This window comes from Dasypus novemcinctus, chromosome 7 (genome assembly GCF_030445035.2).
Source record: "Dasypus novemcinctus isolate mDasNov1 chromosome 7, mDasNov1.1.hap2, whole genome shotgun sequence".
Classification (NCBI taxonomy): domain Eukaryota; kingdom Metazoa; phylum Chordata; class Mammalia; order Cingulata; family Dasypodidae; genus Dasypus; species Dasypus novemcinctus.
This window is the reverse complement of record NC_080679.1, coordinates 101,256,890-101,275,132: the sequence shown is the minus strand read 5'-3', so window position 1 is coordinate 101,275,132 and position 18,243 is coordinate 101,256,890. Positions and strand designations below refer to the sequence as shown.

The window sequence follows — 18,243 nt, the reverse complement described above, 5'->3', positions numbered from 1 at the left end:
CTATTTTCAGTAGAGTACTCTCCACTACAAAATTCCCCAGTCAGGGAAACTTCTGTTTTGCCCACTCCACAAAGACTAAATATTTAATCTTCTGCTATGGTAAGAAATGAAGGGGCATTTGCTCAGTTGTGAGGGGATGCAAAATAGACTTCTAACCAGGCTTGCTCTTATTCCCACCTTTATTTCACTTTCATAAGGACTGGGTGCCACCAGTTCCCTGGTTTTTTGGAAAATTGGTAGTGGGAATTAAATTGCATCCTGGCTTTACCCTCTGCTCGTTCAGGATTCATCTTTCTTGGGTCTGCTAAATCAGTTACCAATACTTCTTGTTTCTAGCTTCCAAATTTGGTAAATATCATTCATCTCCCATTCTCTTTTTCCTTGTTGGTTTATACTTTTTAATAAAATATTTAATATTATACTCAATTTGGTTGGATTTTGGAAGGGGATTGAATTAAATGTGTATGTTAAGTCTACAATCTTTAACCAGAAATAAGTACTATTGATTTTTGCTCTCTACTATGGTTGCTTCCTTTTAACATTTGTTAGATTTGAGATAGATACCTTTAAAATAGAAAAGATAATTGCTATTTGAAGAAAATAGTAATTTACAATATTCAATCCCTATACTCAGTCTCATAATACCTCCTCAAAAAGTAAAATTTGAGGAAACTGCTGTTTATCATATATATTTATATTTAAATGCTTTTATTATGGCATAGAGCTGCTTCTGCCACACAATATGGGGCTGTTTATTACTCAGTAGGCCTGGGAACAATAGCTAGGAGCCATATATTACAGAGTACAATTATTTATTATCAGAATATATAATAAGATGATCAAATTTTCCCAATCAAAAATTAGACAACACAGTTTAAATTCTAGAGAGAACAAGTAGGTCCTCCAGCCATGAGCCAAACAATGTGCTCTACAGGTTACATTTTCTTACTCCTTTCATATATGAGTTAATTTTTAGCTTCACTGTTTTGCAGATGAATGTCCAAGAATCAGAGAAGTTGTCATGGTATGGACTCTATACCATAGAATTTGGCTATTTCCTCTGGCATTCTATGATTTTCTGAGTATGTGAGAATAACTTCTTTTTATTGAGGTAAAATTCACATAACATAAATTTCACCATTTAACTATTTTAAAGTGTATAATTCAATGACTTCCAGCACATTCTCAAAGTTGTACAAATATCACCACATTTGTTATTTTTCCCTTCACTTATCATTTTTGCTATATATATATTGGGACTCTATTGATAAGTACGTATATGTTGCTAAATGTTATATCTTATTGATGGATTGACCCTTTTCTCTCTCTATAGTGTCCTTTATTCTTATAGCGATATTTTTTTCATTTGTTTGTTCTTTTTAGGAGGTACTTGGGATTGAACCTGGGACTTTGAACATAGAAGCAGGTGTTAAACCACTTGAGCTACATCCAGTCACCTCTTATAGCAATTTTTGCCTTATGGCCTATCTTGTTTGATATTAGGATGACAATTCCAGTTCTCTTTCAGTTTGCATGGAATATCTTTTTTCCTACTTTCGTTTTCAATGCATTTTGTCTTTGGTGCACAGGTGAGTCTCATATACAACAACAGTTGACTCACAGTTTCTTTAATCCATTCTGCTGATCTCTGCCTTTTAATTAGAGTCTAGTTGATTTACACCTAATGTAATTACTGATAAGGAACGAGTTAGATTGCCATTTGCTATTTGCTTTCTAGTTCATATTTTTGTTGGTCAATTCTTCCATTGCTACCTTCTTGTTATACAAAAAATGATCTTTTCCCCAGCCCTCCTGTTGTCACAAATTATATCTTTATATGTTGTGTATCTACTGACATTGATTTATTCTTTCATATATCTTTCATTTTAATCAGATAGAGAAAAAAGAAGTACTGACCAGAAATACATTAATGCTGCCTTTTATATTTATATATGTAGCTAACTTTACCAATGTATTTTATTTCTTTGGACTCAGTTACCCTCTAGTGTCCTTTCATTTCAGGCTAAAGGACTCCCTTTAGTATTTTTTAGAGGACAGGTTTACCAGCAACAAATTCTCACAATTTTTGTTGTTCTGGGAATATATTAAATTCTTCATTTTTTTAAAAGGATAGAATTGCTGGGCATAGTATTCTTAGTTGGCAGTTGTTGTCTTTCAAAGTTTAGAATATGCCACACCACCTCCTTCTGGCCTCCATAGTTTCAGGTGAATAATCAGGTGTTTATCTTATCAATGATTTCATGTACCTAACAAAACGCTTCTTTCTTGCTTCTTTCAGAATTCTCTGAATTTTGACAGCTTGATTAGAATATGTTTTGGCATGAATCTCCTTGAGTTTATACTTGAGGTTCATTGAGCTTCTTGGATGTGTAGATTCATGTCTTTCATCAAATTTGGGAAACTTTCAACCATTATTTCTTCATATATTCTTTTGACCCCATTCCTTCTCTCTTCTCCTTCTGGGACTCCTATGAATATGTATGTTGGTATGCTTGATGGTGTCTCACAAGTTTCTTAGGCTGTGTGCAGCCTTCTTCAGTCTTTTTGTTATCAGATTGGGTGCCCTCAGTGGATCTAAATTCAGGTTTGTTCATTTGTTTTCTTGTTGGCTCAGATTTGTTAATACTCCCTGGTACATTATTTATTTCTGTTAGTGCTTTGTTTAGCTCCACCAGTCCATCTTTGGTTTATTTCAACATGGCTTTTAACTCTGTGGCACATTCATGTAGCAATCATCTAAGTTCCTTTATCTCATTTTCTTTTTTTTTAATGATAATAATAATAATAATTTATTGTTATCCAGCACCCATAGCAGTCTTCAATGGCCAGCCCTTTTATGCAGCTGTAGAACTGCTTTTTAAGTGGAGGTGGGTTAAATCAGATGATTATGAGTCAAAGCATTTGCTTCTTTCTTCCCAGGTGGAGAGGTTGTTTCTTTACTGAATACATTTCCTTAATGTTATCTCCTACAATGCCTTCTTCAACCTGCCATATGCATTCAAGTTTTGTCTTACATACTTCCATTCTGCTTTATGAAAATCAGCCATCTTATTTTAGGACAAAACACACTTTCTTGAACAAACTATCAAATTTCAGTCAGCACTTCCACAAACTTTTTACTTTTTCAATATCCATTTAAGTTTCACATTCCTCATCTGTTCTGTAAGAGGTGAATATTTGTAGGCTTGATATTTTGCAGGGCATCAAGAGGGACAGGATACTGGGATTTGGTGGGTAGCAATTATAGAAATTTCAGTGTTTAGATCAAGAAGTGAGTTTTTGGGGAATTAGGAAAGGCAGGGTTATATGGTTTTTGTATTAATAAGAAATGAGAGCTCAGAGGTGGAGAAGGGGACATGAATGTGCACAATGCTTTCTGCTATTATTACTTTTCAGAGAGGGAGGACAGGAGCTGGGGAAGGGGGGTTGAGAGCAGGAAGTTGGCTATCTCATTTTCTCAGCTTTTCTTTAGCTCCACGATCATAGGAGACATCATGTTCTGATTCTAATGCTTGGGCTTTCACAGTAAGAGTTTCTGTTTTCTTTTTTTCCAGTGTATTACCCATACTTTCTCATTTGCCTGCCTTGTAATTCTTTGTTAAAAACTGGGCCTTCTGAATGTTACAAATGTGTAAACTCTGGAATTAGATTCTTCTCACTCCTTACTTTGTTGTTGTTGCCTGTTGTGGTGGCTGTTGTTTGTTCAGTGACTTTTCTGAGGTAATTCTGTTAAGTCTGTATCCTTTGTTTTGTGTGGCCACTGTTGTTTCTGTTTGGTTAGCTCAATGATCAGCTAGTGATTGGACGATCTCCATAAAAGACTTGGAACTGGAAAACAAGGGCAGCAACAATAACAACTTCCCAGTCTTTGCTAGTGGGCTTTGTATGTGTGTTTGGGCACTCTTTTGATACTTAAATTGATACTCAGTTTAGCTTTAGTTGCTGTCTTAGCTTTACTTGCTATTTGTGCAGAGCCTCAAGGTCAGTCAAAAGTGAGGGCCTTCTCAGGTCTTTTCTAAGCATGTGCCCCACTCTGGGTATGCCTATGGCCTTATGGATTCATGGTAGTAAGTGGGGAGCTTTTAAAAGCCCTAATTCTTCAAAGCTTTTAAATCTCTAACCTTTCTCTCCAGACTTTTTGGTGTATAACGTTTGCCTCAACTGTTATTCCTTGCCCCAGGTAGCAGTGGTTAATACTTTTGACTTTAAATATATTTGAAAAATGCCTCTCAGGTAGTCACCTTTATCTTGGAAGAGTTCTGAGTCAAGTGAAATAAAGGCAGCCTCTTTACAGGAATCCTTCAAGGAGCCACAAGTCAAAACAACCAAACACAAATCTTTGAGAAGAAAGTCTACTCTGTTCTCTCTGGAACCGGGAAGTCACACTGGGAATACAGGTGCCGTCTTCAACACTGCTGCTGCATTCTCAAATGCCAACAGGTGTGCTTGTAGAAGCCCCTGGCCCGTCAACAGTTATGCATTCCATGTCTGGGGCAGGTGCCCGGCCTCGGTTCTGGCTCTGTAGGAGCAACTCCTTGCTTCCCTGAAGGCAGCTTCCCAGGGCCCAGTTCCCCTGCAACAAGTCTCAAGCAGGCCCCTGAGCAAGACGAGCCCTAAAGAGGAATGCAGGCACCTGTGTATGCTCAGAGTGGTCACCAGGCTCTATGTTTTTTTATGTTATGAACTTTATATCATAGAATTTGGTTATATCCATTTGCATTCTTGTCAACTCTTAGATTTTTATGATATGAGTTTCATTCAACAAAATAAAAATAAGGTGTTCTGTGTGTATTAATATGATCAGTTGACTAAACATTAAGTGAAAACAGTGAGGTATAGAATACTGGGTATAAGCTGCTCCATCTGTGAAAACATAAGTGGAAATATGCCAGTGCTTTGAACATCTCTGGAAGGATACATGAGACTGGTATCGGGTTGCCTCCAAGGAGTGGATACAGAAGGTTGGGGAACAAGACTGGGAGAAAGATTTTTCACTGCCCTTCTATATCTTTAAAATTCTATTGTATGAAAATAACCTACTCAAAAAATAAATAAACGACAATTATAAGACATTTGTAATTTGACTTCTTCATTGCTGCTAGGCTCCAGATTAACTGATTCTTAGCCACAGATAGAAAGTTCTTTTACAAAGAAATTTTCCCTTCTTTGCTTCCTGACATGCCACTTCCACCATGAATTGTTTCTTTCTTGTAAGACTTTACTGAAGGCTGCATAAAGCAACTGACCCATTCCAACATTCTGAATTGTTCCCTTCCGAGCCTCCAGTACTTCAGTAGGCAGATGGTCTTAGTCCCTAAATATAACAGATGGCTGTTTAGCTATTTTGCTAACTTGCCAGAATGAGATAGAGGAATCCTTAACTGCTCTCCACGTCACCCTTTTGACCAAGCGCAGTCTATATTTTAGGGTCTTTTACTTGAAGGAATTTTTATCTACAGGCTTATCACACTGAATAGATATTTTAGAAATTATGATGAAAATAAATACATGAATGAATGATTTTATCTATAGAAATAAACCACCTAAGATAATTTTAATTGTTACTGATAGAAATTTAAGAAATCCATATTTAAAATTTCCCAGCTGTCCAATAGATACAGCTGTCTTTTTTTCCCATCCATGATCCAATCAAAGATCATGGATTGTATTTAGTTCTCATATCTATTTAATTTCCTTTCATCTAAAAGAATTTCCCAGCCTTTTTATGTCTTAAATATCACTGACATGTTTTTTAGACTTCAGGGCAACTGTCTGCAAGATGTCCCTTAGTTTCAGTTTTTCTTAATATTTCTTTATTTTTATGTTCAGGTTAAACATTCTTATAAAGAATACTCCATTGGGAAACGGACTTTGGCCCAGTGGTTAGGGCGTCCGTCTACCATGTGGGAGGTCCGCGGTTCAAACCCCGGACCTCCTTGACCCGTGTGGAGCTGGCCATGCGCAGTGCTGATGCGCGCAAGGAGTGCCGTGCCACGCAAGGGTGTCCCCCGCGTGGGGGAGCCCCACGCGCAAGGAGTGCGCCCGTGAGGAAAGCCGCCCAGCGTGAAAAGAAAGAGCAGCCTGCCCAGGAATGGCGCCGCCCACACTTCCCGTGCCGCTGACGACAACAGAAGCGGACAAAGAAACAAGACGCAGCAAATAGACACCAAGAACAGACAACCAAGGGAGGGGGGGAAATTAAATAAATAAATCTTTAAAAAAAAAAAAAAAAAAAAAGAATACTCCATTGATGATATTGTGCCTTCTCAAAGTATCATATCAAAAGTAAGAAAATTTTAACACAGTAGACAAACACAATACTATTGCTTGATGGATGGTCTGATTTGTGTTTCTATTCTCTTTGCTTTAATTTTGTCAATCTGGCAATTTTTTAAGTGGTTGGACACTTAGAATACACTTGGTATCAATAAGCAGTGTTTTACCCAAACCATTTGACTATCGTTTTAGAACAACAAAAATTAGGTTTTGTGAATTGAAGGTTTTGTGAGTTTGTTTCTAACAGCCCAATCAAACCTTGAAGAACTAATAAAATCAATTTTCCAGCAGGCAAAGCAGGGTCCAGGTGAAAATAATACCTCCCATACAGGGTTGAGGTAAGGATTACTTGAGATGTTAACAGATATAAAATGTGGCCAACAGTAATGCTCTGTGAAGGTTCTCTATTATTATAAATAATCCCACTCAGTTATTTAAGTATTTAGTTTTTTAAAAAATACACTATTATAATATTTACTTTTGGGCTTTTATGAATATTAATCTTTATAGCAACCCTGTTAGTTTAATCTATATAACAATACTATTAGGTACTGTTCCTATCCCCATTTATAGAAGAGGAAACTGAGACACCAAGAAGATAAATCACTTTTCCCATACAGCAAGGAGTTGTGATGTTTGCTACTGTTTATCTGTAATCCCCACTTGAAACTGGGAGCCTTCTCTGTCTACAAAATCTGCCATGTCCAGTTGTATTCAGTCTGCTAAAGGGCTGCGGATGCAAAGCACTAGAAATCTGTAGACTTTTATAAAGGGTATTTATTTGGGGTAAAAGCTTACAGTTACAAGGCCATAAAAAGTTGATCTCAAGGCTGCTTTCTCACCAAGCCCCCTGGCTTCCTTTTCCTTTCGAGGTTCAGTGGACCCAACCTCTTAGGGCTTCCTGCTTAGGTGAAGTCCTCTCCAGGCATTGGGCTTGTTTCTTTCTGGGCCTCCTATATCAGTCTAGGCTCTCTTCCAAAGGTTCATCTCTCCCCCGGGCTTTAGCTGTTTGAGGCTTCCCTGTTCTGTCACATAGCAGAATCAAAAAATTACAGAGCTCTCACTTCCCATGTGTCTTCTGAATAGGTCTGACATAGTCAAATCTAAAAGCCTTATCTTAACAGGTAATCTAATCAAAGACATTTCATCTGATTTTAATGCAAGGAAAGGGTCTCACAGCAAGGAATATACTAGTTTACAAACATAATCTTTCTTCTTTGGGGATTCATAAAATAATCTCAAATAGCCACACAAACAATCTGCATTTAAGGATAATTCTCATTCACAAGCTCCTTCAGAGACCCCTTCTCTGCCTGGGTGCCTGGGTGCTCCTTTACCTTACATTGATAGGTGCTTGTGACAATACCACAATCCTTGCAGGTGTGTGAATGTGAAAATGTGTATGTATAAATATATGTATCAGACTGCTTGTAAATGAGTTATTATTCTTACTACTTTATTGCTTTCTCCATTTTAATATGCTTTTTTTTATTTTTTTATTTTTTTCATTTTCTTTTTCATGTTTTAAACCTTAGATTCACATTTAAGCTTAGTAACTACTCACTATCTCCCCAGGGAATACTAACACCTCTTTCATAGGATTGTGTGAGGATTAAATTAGGTGATATTGCAAATTGTAAAGATTATGTAAAACATGAAGAAGTTTTATGTAAATAAGTTATTGTTTTCTAAATAATATTGCTTTCTCCATTTTAGCATAAAATGCTTGGATTTTGTTTTCTGTTGTTGTTTGTGATGGTGGTGATGGTAAGGCTTAGAACTAGGTAAATTCTTATTTTAATTGGGTTGTAATAGAAAGAGTGGCTTTAAAATTAGGTTGTTGAGGAGCAAATCCCAAAGCCTCAGTTGCCTCATTGTAAACTTAGAATACTAATAGCTACAAGTGTATCCGTGGTGCTTCCCACACTGCCTGGCATTTTCTAAGTATAAAATAAATATTTTTGAATAAGTATTAAGTTAAATAAGCTTTGGGGAGGATTAAAGGAGATGTAACGGATCTAGCACAATGTCTGACAGATAGCAGAGATTTAAAAAAATTTTCATTACTCCAAAGTTAAGGCTCCTAAATATTTTGCTTTTAAAAAAATATTTTAATAGAATATCATACATGTTCATCTTTTTTAAAAAATCCTACCATCTCGATATAACTACTCTTTATATTTTGTATGTTTCTGACTTTATTGACATTTTTATCAATACTTTTTAAGTGATTGAATATCATAATGCATTAATAAAAATATGAAAATAAAGAATATCATATTTCCTTTATTTCTGATACCTATCATTGTATTAAGGGTGGAGAGAAGAGATGAAAGAGTAAGTAATTGAGTCCTAGATTTAAGTGGTTTCTAAAAATTGGCACTTGTACTAGGTTGCTTCCTACAGTGTGTCATTATGAAGCTACTAATACCCTGATCCTCTCTGGTTCTTTGCTAGAGACCTATTGTTTAGATATTTAGAAGTGAAAAAAATATAAGACTTAGAATGTAATTTTGAAAATCAACCTTAAAAAATGTGTGTTCCTATATTATATCTGTTACAGAGAAAAGAGGCACTTCCTTAAAGGGACTCATAAAGGCATAGAGCATCTGAAGATTTACTGCCTCCATTATACTACTGGATCTCACAACACTTATATTTTCATCAGTTTCTCTCCAGAAGGTAGGAATTGTATTTTCTTTTGATAAGTTGTTTACATAATTATAGTTTTCTTGTCTCTGAACTTAATTTTTATTAAATAATAAAGTATCTGACTTCTACAGATTAAAATACAGATGTCTCCAAACAAGCAAGACTCTCAAATACTTTGCTTTTAAAAATTATTTTATTAGAATATTAATACATATTTATCTTTAAAAAAAAGATAAGACAATACATAAAAATACAATAATCCTACCACCTCAATATAACTACTCTTTATATTTTGTTATATGTCTTTTATGACTTCATTGATCTATATGTGTGTGTATTATATATAATATGTATGTCTATAATTACTATAATTATGACAAGAAATCATAAGAATTATTGTGGCATTTTTCACGTCAATAAGTATTATCCACATCACCATTTTGAGTAGTTGTATAATATTCCAGTTTATGGATATGACAAATTGTAACCACTCTTCTATTACTGAATATTAAGTTGTTTCCAGTTTTCCTCTATGGTAAACATAAGTTGAAGGAGCATCTTTGTACTTATTGTCTTTGTAATAATTTCTGATTTTTTTTAGGATAGTTTCCAAAGTAAAGTTGCAGAACCTTAGTTCCTAAGCATGCTCTCTGAAGAAACAGTTTCATAGCATATAACATGAAATCATTGTCTCTTATTCACCATCTTGAAGAATACTAATGTAGAGTAGTACGTTGGGAAATCAACCTTATTTGACCATGGAATCCTATTTTGGTTTGTTTTGTTTTTACAGTTATATCTTTTACCTCATTCCATTGAACACTTTGGGAAATTCTAGCTTTTGGTATATTCTTAAAAATGGAATTGGTGGAACAAAGAGTATATTGAAAGGCTACATGTATTTGCACTTCCACAAACAGTATATTAGAATATGAGTGATACTTTCTTTAAAGTTTTGTCAATATTAGTGTTAGCTGTTTTTATTTTTAGATAAATATGTCTGACATGAGAGAAGTGTAATAGCCTATTCATGTCCCATGCCAAATTCATCTTAAGATATTTGATTTTTTTCCTTGATTGATAAGAAAGAATCAAGAAACATATTAAGAATATTAACTCTGTAAATCATATGTGTTAAAACTATGTCTTCCCATTCTGTTTTTATGTATTCTGTATATGTTTTGTTTTCTTGTGTGTCTGCTTTATCTTTGCCATGTAAAGTTAATATTTTTATGAGGTGAAATCTTTTTTCTTCCTCATGGCTTCTGGTTTTGGTGTCTATACATTTTCTTTACTTTTTTTAATTCTTTATTATGGAAAGTTCCAAACATAGATAAGTCCACCAAATAGTATAATAAACTTCATGTATATCAATCTACCTTAACAATTAAGAATTCAAGGCTAATCTTGGCTCATTCATATTACAGTATTATTTTGAGACATATCCCAGACATTATCATTTCATCAGTTAATATTTCAGTATATAGACTGACTTTAAACATCATTTTATCCTATCTGTATTTTACATCTACCGTAGTTATCTTGCTAAAATCATTGATTTCTGCTACAACATACTTAAAATGTTATAAAGATATCAGTATTAGCCAAAATTACTGCTACCCAATTTACAACTTTAAAATAGCCCCTGTAAGAATTTAATTACACTAAATACTTGTGACAAAAAAAGAGTACTGCATATCTCTCATGGATTAAAAGCATAAATATATAAATCTGTATGGCCCAAAAGTTATATCTTATTAGAAATCCTCATTTCCCTTTTTTTAACTAGTTATATCTTATTAATGGCTATAACTCCTCTTTACCCCATTGTATAAATCTCATATTTCTATCTCAAAAGATAATAGGAACAAGCTGTGAGTTGTGTTGTACTACCATGAATTTTCCCAAGTCTTTTAAATAAAACTTTATGTTTGCCTTCTTCAGAAATATAACAAGTTGTTTTTCCTATCTTTGAATTGGGTAGTATACAAAATTTCATGTATTATAATGGGGTTAATATCTGATTCATTTTTAAGGTATCTGTTCAGAAGAAGACATAAATCCTTGTTTAGAGTCTTATGTGGGTTTTGATAGTGAAGGTAATAATTCATCATTAAAAATGAGGAAAATATCCCATGATTACTAATGCCAGAAAGTACATAATATCATCAGATGTAGTTATTACTCAAAGAGGAAGGATTTGGAAGAAAGTTACATAAACTAGTCTCTACTAAAAATAGAGTTGGGAATACATATAAAAAGCAGAAAGGGAAAATAAGTCTGAACTTATTGAGTAACATTTTATATTTAAAAGAGACCTTTAATGTCTCTTTTTTTTCTTTTTTTAAAGATCTCTCTCTTTTTCTTTTTAATACAGTAAAATCATTTCATTTTGTGAGTGAGAAAAGGAAAAAGAGTTTAATTCAGATTTGTCCAGGGTCACACAAAGTTACTTTCCATCATTGTCAGATGACATTTGAATAGTAAATAAAAGGTTCTTAAAAACTAACATAATTACTCCATATCCCCAAATGTGGCCACTCTCTAAGCCAAACTCAGCATGCCGATGCATTGCCTTCCCCCCAGCATGGGACATGACTCCTGGGGAGGAGCCTCCCTGGTGCCAAGGGATTACTACCAAGCACCAGAAGCACCAGCTGATAATATAACTAGAAAAAGACCTTGAATAAAGGGGTCAACACAAACCGGGAGAATATCTCAGCCTACATGTAATATCAGGTGCTTTTTGACTTTGGATGAAAGGGGGAAATGGAAAGGACAAGTGAGTTTATATGGCTATGAGTCTCCAAAAAAGAGTTGAGAGGTCATCAGAGGGGTTGCATTTACACACGCCTCAGCAGGGTACCAGAGACAGCCAAGGTAGATGGAAACCCAGGTGCTGGTTCTTCTGAAGGCTGCAGAGACCCACAGGTTCTATGGTCATTGCAGAAAGGCTCTGGAGTTCAGGGCCATGTCAGTTGGCCCTCCTTTGGAGTTTGTGTTCCTGAGTGTGATGGAGTTGGACTCAGATATGACCTTTCTACACATGCCTCTTCTGTTACTTTTACTGGACCTGTGGTTGGCATTTGGGTTGGTGTATATTCAGGAGACTTGAATCTCCAAACTGTCCATGTGATGGCCAGGCTCTGGGCCTCAACATACTTGCGGCTCATGCCGGTTTGTTGCATTTACCCTAGCCAAATGACAGGGAGGTAAAGAGATTCAACCACCACACCAGGGAGCCAAGAGTGCCTATAGCTGCAAGCAGGAGAATTGCATCCATTATCCAAGTGGAATCTAAGCCCCTTCTTCATGTAGAGGGGGATTGAATATAACCATCCCAGGGTCCGCAGGTTGGAGGAATAGAGTATGGATTAGTGGACTTACTGGTGTTCTGCTCTGGGAAGCTATGGTGATTAGTAAGGGAAGAAATTGTTGTAGTGATGTGGAGAGGGTGGCCACAGTGGCTACTGTGATGGTAGGGAGACAGAAGACGAGATATGGTGTGGGGGCATTTTCAGGATTTGTAGTTGTCCTGGGTGGTGCTGCAGGTACGGTTGCTGGACGTTGTGTGTCCTGCCGTGGCCCACTGGGTGGACTGGGGGAGAGTGTGGACTACAATGTGACCACTGTCCATGTGGTGCATCAGTGCTCCAGAATGTATTCGCCAGGTGCAGAGGATGTGCCGTATTGATGGAAGAGGTTGTTGATGTGGGAGGGGTGGGGTGAGTGGGGTGGGGGGTATCTGGGGACCTCATATTTTTTTAATGTAACATTAAAAGAAAATAAAGAAGAAAAAAACTTAACATAATTAATAACAATAACAATTATCGACTGCTTACTATATGCTGGACACTCTACTCAATATTTAAAATGGTTTGTCTCATTTAATTGCCACCGTACCCCTTTGAGGTAAGAACTACAGTTATCTCCTTTTCAGACTTTAACACATGCAGTCTAAGGCACATTGCCCTCATTCTTAATTGCTGTTCTTGAGAAAGGAGACTCTTAAGTGTGATCATGAGTAAGAAATTGTATTTCAGTATCAACTGAAGCAATCAGAGGTTACTTGAAGAACAGGGTCAATGCTAGAAATAAAACAGAGTGGAAAGTTCTTGCAGAATAGACTTCGGGAAATAATATAATATTTTTTACATCCTAAGTAAGAAAAAGAGAAAGGTCTAATTAAATTTGTGGCATAATTTCACTCTAGTTTATCCCCAGATTTTCAGAGACCATTACATCCCTAAATTCATTTTTGCATTTATAAAAAATATTTTGGTTTTTCAAATAAAAAATTATTTGTAAGAACTGTATTATTATAAAATTCTGAATTTACTGAACTATTCTCCATTACCACTGCTTTTCATATCCCTTTTAAGGACTTTTTATTTCAGTTGCATGTATTACACAATGTCACCCTTAGGCATTTTTGTTATTAGAATATCTTCCTTATAAATTGGTAAAGAAAGTAACACTCAAAACAGATTGGTACTCTAGATTTTAATGTTTACTGCAGTTGGTATCTAAAGGTGCAGATGAATTAAACAAAATAAAATGAAACCATAAAAACAGAAGAAGGAACTTTCAAAAAAGGAATTTGCAAGTTATTTAGTTCTAAATAGCATTTACAATTTTAGCTTCAGGCTTTTCTAGGGGATTATGAATAATGATTAGGTGAGATTATAAGCCCCAGGCAAAGCCTTGAGACATTAGTGCTACCAGCTAGTCATGTATCCTCAAAAAATGGCCCTTATCTTGTGGGATATTATGTGAAATATAAGAAAAAATCAAACTTAAGTCTGTCACTTTATCCCAAGAGTCAGCACAGGGGTCTGAAACTTTAAAGGTAAGATAAATGTTCATCAAAATGAAAATCCTTACTAGACTTTTCATTTATTATAGAGTATGTTCCCCCACTGGTTGGGATGTGTATTTTTATTTGTTTACAGAAAGAATTATATATTAAAAATATCATAAACCTAAGAAAGTAATATCACTACTCAAATTTGTGTTCAACTGTTGAGCATCTATTCAGAGGACATAAGGTAAGATTTTTTCAAAAAATATAATAAATTCCACCTCTCATTTTTATTAGATTTTTATGGAAATTTATGTTTGAGGAAATTCTGATTTACTGTTCTTTGCTAAAAATATCATTCAAGCCAGATCTTATCATGTAAAAATTATGAACTGATTAGTATGGGTATTTTGAAAACGCTGAAGTTTTGTTTTTAATGGTTATATATTTCCAGTTACCAAAACCTTAGTTTCCTTCTGTTTTTATAGCTATTTTCTCTCTAATTAACTTTTCATGGAAAATTTTGTGGCTTAAGTTGTAAAAATGACCCCCCACACACCTTTTTAAAACATATTTACATAATAGATAGTAATGGAAGAGAATTAACAAACCAAAACATTTACTTAACTCACCTAGTTTATGGAATAATGATGATGATAATAGTAATAAAAATAGTAGTATAATTATCTAATAATATGAAAAATAACTTGGATTTAAGAATAACTGGGTTTTACTATATGCCAGAGACTATTCTAACATATTTTATCCTTATCTCATCTCAATTATTATCTCCGTTTTACAACTGGACTGAAAATATAGCCCACTTAGAGAAATCTCAAATTTAAGGTAATGCTTTCCCTCAACTAAGGCTGTTTCTTAACTCTTGAAACCAATTCTCCTGTTTTCTTTGATAAAACGTAAAATCTCTTGATTTCTATTTCTATTTAAATATTAGAATAAATTAAACATAATGACTAAAAAATGAATCAAAGCAATGATACAAAACACTGATGCTTTTAAACTACTCTCCTTTCTCCTATTCCTAGTTAAGGCTTATCGTTTGAAGTGATACTAGATCAATTCATTCAATAAATAATTATTGAGGGCCTACTGTGTGTCAAACATTATTCTAGGACTGTTACATAAATTTTTAAAAATGTTCAGAACCTGGAGCAGGATAAGAAAGGACAACTTTCTGCTCACTTTTAAGTTAAGCCTTAACAAAAATTCTATGCAAGTACAAGAATAAAAATCCACTACAAATCCAGGTGGACATTGACCACAATATTCTAACAACTGTACCAGTATGGCCTTCTGTTAGCACAAATTTTTAAAAACTGAGTTTATTTAGATTTAAATACTTATTAGGATTATTTCTCACTATCATGTTAGCAATCGCTTAGTATATTTAGATTTGCAAGACACTCTCAAAACTTTAAGTCTTCTAAGGCACCATGCTTGTAAGTCATGTAGCAGCTATTCATTCTAAGTAACTTCATTGAATGTCCACATGGAAGAAAATCAACCAGGGTATATAAGCCTTTATTTGAAAATCTGGGGAAAGAGAAGGCTTAGAAGGAGTGCTCTAACTTGGAGGAAGATGGAAGGAAGGTTGTGTAGGGCTTGAGTAAGAGGCGTAAGCCAAACTTCAGCTAGTTTGGGAAAGAGTTGGTTAAGATTTGTTCTTGCAAGAGGGAGGAATTTTTCTTGTGGATTTGCAGCCATTGTTTGGGCAATCTGAATTATATCAAGAGGGAAGGAGAGGAACAGATAGGAACTAAAGTTACATGTAAAAAGGGGTGGAAAGAACAGCTGCTAGAAACAAGATGAGAGGGCCACCGGGGAAAATTCTCAATCGTTCAGGGTCTCATACCACTCAAAAAAAGTATTGTGTTAGGTGCTGTTGTTAAACAAGACAGACTTTGTTCCTTCTTTCATTAAACATTAAATGACACAATTATTAATTTCACTCAATATTACAAGGTGAAGTGAGAACATATGTCCGGGACATGACATCACATAGCCTAGAAAATTTAAGCAAAGTATCCCTGAAGAAGGATCATTTTTGCTGAGACCTGAGGGATGAATAGGATTTCACTAAATAAAGTGGCATTTAGGAGTTGGGGTAGGCAAGGCCCCAGGCAGTTTTGCCTTAATGAGCCCCTCCTCCATAAAAATAAATATTAAAATATTTTACAAATACATTGGTAGGAAGATGAAAATGTTAATTTATATATTGAAATACTTTATTTAACCCAACAGTTATTTTTTCTTCTGATTTTAAAAGAAATTAAAACATTTTTGTGGGCCCCTAAAATATTGTGGGTCCTTGGAATTACTCCTCCTGTGCCTAATGGATAAGTCAGCCTGAAGATGGAGGTTGGGACATTGGGCCAAGAACATTTCAGATGAAGGGAAGCAAATGCAGAAGCTTCAGTGGACACTTGCTTGGGAACTGAAAGGAGGCCAGCATGGCTAAAGCCAAGAGTGCAGGGGAGGTAAAGCGTCTGTTCTTTCATTTTTTTGTTTCTAAAATTGACGTCATATACATCTATATTTATAAACACAATTAAGTATTTACATTATTATTACTTAAACCAGGCCTGTGCATTTGGTTCTCCCTCTACCAGAACATATATTCTTCTAGATGACCACATGGGATCCCTTTCTTCCTTAAATTCTTGACCCAAGTGGCAGCTGCTCAGAAGAGCCTTCCCCTGACCATCTTATTTTAAATAGCGACTCTCCTATCTGGGATCTCACTCTACTTTCCTTGTTATATTTTTCTTCATAGCACTTATCATCAATACAAATTACATATTTTATTTTACTTTGGAAATTATTGTTACTCTCTCTGTGAAGACTGTGAAGTTCAAGAAGACAGGGATTATTACCCATTTTAACTAATTTGCTTGGTTGTTTTGTTTATTTTTTTCCCCCTCACTGTTATATGCCCAGAAGCTAACACACTACCAGATACTTAGTACTTAGCTGCCACTAAATATTTACATTTATGATTAGTTACAATGCAAGTAGTTTTCTTTGATTATATTTCCTTCTTTATGTTAATTTTTATTTTTATTAAATTCCAAATTATTTACAACTCTCCATTATATGAAACATTCTGTTATGTCTCTCTTTTTTAATTTCTTGGTAATTACTCTCCCAGTGTTTTGTATCCTTGGGCTACACACTATCACCCTGAGACTTCCCTTTCCTGCTCTTCTGAGTGGTGCTACTGCATCCCACATGTTTTCTTTTTTCATTTTATAGCCTCTTTAATGAAGCATATCCCATAACAACTACCTAAGAAAGAGTATATGGATAATAAATTCTCTGAATCTTCACATGTTTGAAATTGTCTTTATTTATTCTCACTAGAAGTGTATCCAGAGTCTAACATCAGGGGTACAAGCCTGGGAGGAGGGCCCAAATGAGGAAAAGCAGGGAGGCAGATGTGTGGGTATCAATATTGGAGAGGGTAAAACACAGTTAAAAAGTACTACTTTTTGACTACCTATTCCACATGAGATACTCTCTGAAAACTGTAATTTTTTACTTATACTAACTCCTTTTTATAATAGTCTTAACAATCATCATGTTGAAAACTGTGAAGTGCTACCTTTAAAGATTATGCCAAGGAAGAGAAGTTGCTATCCCCCTAATTGCTTGCCATCTTAATTATAGAATAATAGTTTGCTTGGTATTCTAGGTTCCAAATCAATTTCTTTCTGAACTTAGAAGACATTGCTCTCCCATCTTCTAAAAGTTAGCAGCACAAGCTTAAATTAATCCTTTGTAGGTCATCTGCTTTTTTTCTGTTGCAGCTCTTTGGATCCACTCTTGTTTTTCTTGGTGTTTATCAATTCCTAATCATGAGAATGGCTTCTTTCCATTCATGTTGAGTTGCATTCAGTGATCACTTTCAGTAAAAGTTGTGTTCTTCATCCCTTGAAAATTATATTATTTCTTTAGTCATTTCTTTTTCTCTGCCGTTTTGTTGGTGGTGGTGGTCTTTCCTTCTATGACTTCCATTCTATTGTGGACCACATGGACTGAACATTTCCTGGCAATGTTCTCACTTTCTAATATAAAACAAAACACGATATAGGAGAATTAAAATATAAAATTATAATTTTTTTTTCAAGAGTTCTTTCATTCTCTGGAGGGTTTGTCTGCCTGTTTGGTTTTAGGCTGAAAGAGGGTGTAGTGATTAAGAGCACAGATTCTAGAGCTAGACTGCCTGCATTTGAATCCCCATCCTCTGCACTGTAATCTTGAGCAACTTTAACTTGTCTGTATCTCTATTCTGATCTAGAATGAAGATAATAATGGTATATCTAGCTCAGGGTTGTGAGAATTAAATGAGTAAATAGGGAAACGGACTTTGGCCCAGTGGTTAGGGCGTCCGTCTACCATATGGGAGGTCCGCGGTTCAAACCCCGGGCCTCCTTGACCCGTGTGGAGCTGGCCATGCACAGTGCTGATGCGCG

General features: G+C 35.3%; 1 protein-coding gene across 20 annotated transcripts in view; it reads left to right on the top strand.

Moving 5' to 3' along the window:
* MBD5 (methyl-CpG binding domain protein 5) overlaps positions 1–18,243 on the top strand; it is a 438,647-nt gene that overhangs the window by 302,063 nt on the left and 118,341 nt on the right. For all 20 annotated transcript variants that reach the window (XM_058300948.2, XM_058300950.2, XM_071216443.1 and 17 more), the window contains one exon: positions 8,861–8,979. The gene's annotated coding sequence lies outside the window, so the exon portion shown is untranslated. The remainder of the gene's footprint in view (positions 1–8,860; positions 8,980–18,243) is intronic.